The following is a 6,031-nucleotide window of genomic DNA, read 5'->3' as shown; positions in this document are numbered from 1 at the left end:
TTGCTAATATGCTAGGTGCCTAGTCCTACAGACACTCACTCTCAATCCTGCTCTCACTACTCTCCTGCTGTGGTTGGGAAGGCAGCAGCTGTCCCTGTCGTTGTTCTGCAGTGAGTATAAGCGAAGCTTTGGCCTTTAGTTGCAAGCAGACAAAAGAGCATCATGGAGCTGCTGCTTGTCAGCCGTTGATCAAGGCTGTTAAAGGAGTCCTTTAATAGGGAGATAACACAGGATTCTAGGCAGACCTGGTCGTCCAGTGGACATTGAAGCACCGAAGGAGAGCCTGGCTACTGGATCTTCCCAAAGGCCCATCTAGTCCACATCCTGGGGGGCAATTCTGACCTGGGGAAGTAGTGCGGGCAAAACGTTTAAGCATCTCCTAGCCCTGTAGTTCTAATCAAGTATGCAGCCACCCACATACCTCTTGTTTGCATGTGAGAGCCTGCCTGCAGGATCAGGCCAGTGGCTCATCTAGTCCAGCATCCTGTTCTCACAGTGGCCAACCAGATGCTTGTAGGAAACCCACAAGCAGGATTTGAGCAAAAGAGCAATTCTCCCCTCCTGCAGTTTCCAGCACTGTCTCCAAGTGCACCTCTGCCTCCAACCACAGGTAGAGCATAACCGTCATGACTAGTAGCAGTCCATGGCCCTCTTCCCCATGAATTTGTCTGATCATTTATGAAAGCTATTTAGGTTCGTTGCCATCACTGCCTCCTGTGGAAGTGAGTTCCATAGTTCCGTGAATGAAGAAGTACTTGTATCTGTCCTGGAAAAACATGGATGTCCTCACGCTCTAGCATCGTGAGAAAGGAAGAAGAGTTGTTCCCTGCCGTACATCATTTTATAAACTGCTACCATGTCACCTCTTGCCTTTTCTTTAAACCCATGGTTCCCAATTTGGGGCACATGCCCCACGGGGGGGCAATTTGATTTTTAAGGGGGGCAATTCAAGAATGAGTTATTAACAGTTAATGGCCTTTTAGGCTTCCTCTACATGGATAGGAGTTAACTTTTTGAAATATAAGAATTATATGTCACAGGTGGGGGCGGGATATCAGGATTTGAGAGATGCTTAGGTAGGGCGTGGCCTGAAAAATGGTTGGGAACCACTGCTCTAAACTAAAAATGCAGCTGAAGACCGTCATCCCTGGCCTTCAACCATGCTGGCCAGAGCTGATGGGAAATGTAGTTCAGCATCTGGAGGGCCAAAGCTTCATTTAATTTCATCAGATAAAATAATAATACTCAATTCTCCACTGCTGCCATGCCCTGTGGCTTTGATCTCTCAGTGAAGCCTCCCTTTCCCCATACCTGTGATATGCATCAGTGGGTGTGGCGATTCCAGGAAACCCAGGAGCACACCTGGGAGTGGCTCTGGAGGGGCCCCACCTCTGACATTTTTTATATATGTTAAAAAAACAGCTGAATCAGTAAACATTCCCTTCAAAAAGTCTGAGCAACCTGAGAATTCTCCAAAGAATTCTGGAAACTAATTAGACTGCAAAAGCCGACTGATTCAATTAGTGCCAGTCTTTTTTATCTGCCTGACTCTCTCTTTTTCTCTTTCCCCCTGTCCTTGGGAAGGAGATGGAAGGATGCCAAAAATGCTGCGATGGTTAAAGTTTACTCGGTGTGGAGGGAAAAATCTTCGCCCGCAGTCTCCTTTTGGGTGCCTGCAGAGAGGATGCCAAGGGACTTCTTCCTCAGGGGGAAAAGTCTGGCAAGTATGTTTCCATCACCTTCAGGACATAAGGAGAGCTCTGCTGGATCAGGCCGGTATCTGGTCCAGCATCCCATTCTCACAATGGCCAACCAGGTGCCCATTATGGCAAGAAAAGTTATATTGGGCTGGCTGAGTGACAAAAGTGATTTTCTGGAGGCCTAGGATGAAAAATTTGAGAAAATGCCGTTTAGGAGAAAAACTGGGTATTATGCGCAACAAGAACAAGCTGGTCATCACAAACATGCTTTTCCAACAACACAAGAGACGACTCTACACGTGGACATCACCAGATGGGCAGCATCGAAATCAGATTGATTATATTCTCTGCAGCCAAAGATGGAGAAGCTCAATACAGTCAGCAAAAACAAGACCTGGAGCTGACTGTGGCTCGGATCATCAGCTTCTTATAGCAAAATTCAAGCTTAAACTGAAGGAAAGTAGGAAAAACCACTGGGCCGGTAAGATTCAATCTAAATCAAATCCCTTATGAATACACAGTGGAAGTGAGGAACAGGTTTAAGGATTTAGATTTGCTAGACAGAGTGCCTGAAGAACTATGGATGGAGGCTCGCAACATTATACAGGAGGCAGCAACGAAAACCATCCCAATGAAAAGGAAATGCAAGAAAGCAAAGTGGCTGTCCAGTGAGGCCTTACAAATAGCGGGGGAGAGAAGGCAAGCAAAATGCGAGGGAGATAGAGAAAGATACAGGAAATTGAATGCAGATTTCCAAAAAATAGCAAGGAGAGACAAGAAGGCCTTAAACGAGCAATGCAAAGAAATAGAGGAAAACAACAGAATGGGAAGAACCAGAGATCTGTTCAAGAAAATTGGAGATATGAAAGGAACATTTCGTTCAAAGATTGCCATAATAAAGGACAAAAGTGGTAAGGACCTAACAGAAGCAGAAGACATCAAGAAGAGGTGGCAAGAATACACAGAGGAATTATACCAGAAAGAAATGGATGCCTCGTACACCCCAGGTAGTGGGGTTGCTGACCTTGAGCCAGACATCCTGGAGAGTGAAGTCAAATGGGCCTTAGAAAGCACTGCAAATAACAAGGCCAGTGGAAGTGATGGTATTCCAGCTGAACTATTTAAAATTTTAAAAGATGATGCTGTTAAGGTGCTACACTCAATATGCCAGCAAGTTTGGAAAACTCAGCAGTGGCCAGAGGATTGGAGAAGATCAGTCTACATCCCAATCCCAAAGAAGGGCAGTGCTAAAGAATGCTCCAACTACCGCACAATTGCACTCATTTCACACGCTAGCAAGGTTATGCTTAAAATTCTACAAGGAAGGCTCAAGCAGTATGTGGATCGAGAACTCCCAGAAGTGCAAGCTGGATTTAGAAGAGGCAGAGGAACCAGAGACCAAATTGCAAACATGCGCTGGATTATGGAGAAAGCCAGAGAGTTCCAGAAAGACATCTACTTCTGCTTCATTGACTATGCAAAAGCCTTTGACTGTGTCGACCACAGCAAACTATGGCAAGTTCTTAAAGAAATGGGAGTGCCTGATCACCTTATCTGTCTCCTGAGAAATCTCTATGTGGGACAAGAAGCTACAGTTAGAACTGGATATGGAACAACTGATTGGTTGAAAATTGGGACAGGAGTACGGCAAGGCTGTATATTGTCTCCCTGCTTATTTAACATATGCAGAATTCATCATGCAAAAGGCTGGGCTGGATGAATCCCTAGCCGGAATTAAGATTGCTGGAAGAAATATCAACAACCTCAGATATGCAGATGACACAACCTTGATGGCAGAAAGTGAGGAGGAATTAAAGAACCTTTTATTGAGGGTAAAAGAGGAGAGCGCAAAATATGGTCTGAAGCTCAACATCAAAAAACGAAGATCATGGCCACTGGTCCCATCACCTCCTGGCAAATAGAAGGAGAAGAAATGGAGGCAGTGAGAGATTTTACTTTCTTGGGCTCCATGATCACTGCAGATGGTGACAGCAGCCACGAAATTAAGAGACGCCCGCTTCTTGGGAAGAAAGCAATGACCAACCTAGACAGCATCTTAAAAAGTAGAGACATCACCTTGCCAACAAAGGTCCGTATAGTAAAAGCTATGGTTTTCCCAGTAGTGATGTATGGAAGTGAGAGCTGGACCATAAAGAAGGCTGATCATCGAAGAATTGATGCTTTTGAATTATGGTGCTGGAGGAGACTCTTGAGAGTCCCATGGACTGCAAGAAGATCAAACCTATCCATTCTTAAGGAAATCAGCCCTGAGTGCTCACTGGAAGGACAGATCCTGAAGCTGAGGCTCCAATACTTTGGCCACCTCATGAGAAGAGAAGACTCCCTGGAAAAGACCCTGATGTTGGGAAAGATGGAGGGCACAAGGAGAAGGGGACGACAGAGGACGAGATGGTTGGATAGTGTCTTCGAAGCTACAAACATGAGTCTGACCAAACTGCGGGAGGCAGTGGAAGACAGAAGTGCCTGGCGTGCTCTGGTCCATGGGGTCACGAAGAGTCGGACACGACTAAACGACTAAACAACAACATGCGCAACAAGGAACTACCCTGGAGTGTATGGACTAAATAATTTGAGTAATTGTAATATATATAATTGGAAGATAGAGAGGTGGAAGTATCTTTCTCTCTCCCTCTCTCTTTTCTCTCCCTCTCTCTCTTCTGTATCTTTTATTTCTCTCTTTTTCTGCATTGTTTCTTTTTTATCTTTAATTTTAACAGGCCTCTGTTTTGGATTGACGAGGACATGCAAAGAAAGCTCAGACAGGTGGGCTCTGTGTTTGAGCAACAGGATAGAAAGAATCTCCCAGGTGAGATCTGAGAAGGTCTACTTTTCTGTAGTCAGTTGTATCTTGGTTCTCGAACAGAATGCATTCCAGGAGTCGGTTCAACTCCCGGAATCGTTCGAAAACCAAGGAGTGTCCTGCAGCCAATCGGAAGCCGTGCCGGATGTTCAGCTTCTGAAAATCATTCAAAAACTGGAACACTCACTTCTGGGTTTTGATCATTCAGGAGCCGATTTGTTCGAGAGCCAAGGCATTTGAGATCACAGGTATGACTATGGATAAAGGATATGATGCAGTTGAGAGGAGGGGGTTTATATTCCTTTTTTTATAGTTGCTTGGTTTTTATTGTCTCATATGTTGAATACTTTCGATAAAAATAGTTTTAAAAGTGAAACTCGCAAGCAGAACCCCAAGCCCAAAAGGACTCTCCCCCTCTTCTGAAATTTGTTCCCGGAGAGCCTGCCTACTGCTGCTTTTCCAGGGGTCTCGCAAAGCCCACTTGCTGCCTCTGGAATAACATCACACTCCCCCCCCCCCAAGATACTGAATTTTTTATATTTGCCTGTGGGGGGAGCGGAGGGAACCGGAGAATTATTGTCTGCTGCTGTTCTCTCCTTAATGGGGTTGAGGGGAGCCTATAATGTGTTGGGATTTGCTCTGGCAACAGAAGAGGTGGGCAATCTGATTAGGGGGAGAAATATCTTCCCCCGAGCTGGCTCAATTACCTCTGAATGGTTTTCTAATTGACTTAGCACTTCTCTGTGAGCACTTAGCTAGGTCAAATGCCTGCCGTCGAGCGAAGCGGCCGGTGGGCTTGATATATGACGTATTCATTCCCAATTCCCAAATGGAACAGAGGAAGTGAGTTTTGATGGCAGAAGCCGGGACGTTTGTGGAGGAGGGGGCGCTGCAAAAACAAGAGAAGGAAGACTCCGCTTAGCTGGTTTTGAGCCCAGTTTTAAAACAAGGGTTTTTTCCAGAATTCGGCTGTTATCAGGCGGGATTCAATCATACAAGAACAGGCTGCGTCAGACTAGTGGTCTGTCTAACTTAATCTTGTTTACACTGACTGGCGGGACGCGGGTGGCGCTGTGGGTTAAACCACAGAGCCTAGGACTTGCCAATCAGAAGGTTGGCAGTTCGAATCCCCACGACGGGGTGAGCTCCTGTTGCTCAGTCCCTGTTCCTGCCAACCTAGCAGTTCGAAAGCACATCAAAGTGCAAGTAGATAAATAGGTACCGCTCCAGTGGGAAGGTAAACGGCGTTTCCGTGCACTGCTCTGGTTCGCCAGAAGCGGCTTAGTCATGCTGGCCACATGACCCAGAAGCTGTACGCCGGCTCCGTCGGCCAATAAAGCGAGATGAGCGCCGCAACCCCAGAGTCGGCCACGACTGGACTTAATGGTCAGGGGTCTCTTACACTGACTGGCAGCAGCTCTTTAGAGTTCCAGGCAGGGAAGATCATGCTATGTTAGCCGATGGAGGCAGTGGGCCTTTGTGTACCAATTTGCTGAGAACGACAGGTGGG

This window comes from Podarcis raffonei, chromosome 16 (genome assembly GCF_027172205.1).
Source record: "Podarcis raffonei isolate rPodRaf1 chromosome 16, rPodRaf1.pri, whole genome shotgun sequence".
In the NCBI taxonomy this organism is placed as follows: domain Eukaryota; kingdom Metazoa; phylum Chordata; class Lepidosauria; order Squamata; family Lacertidae; genus Podarcis; species Podarcis raffonei.
This window is presented reverse-complemented; position numbering follows the sequence as displayed.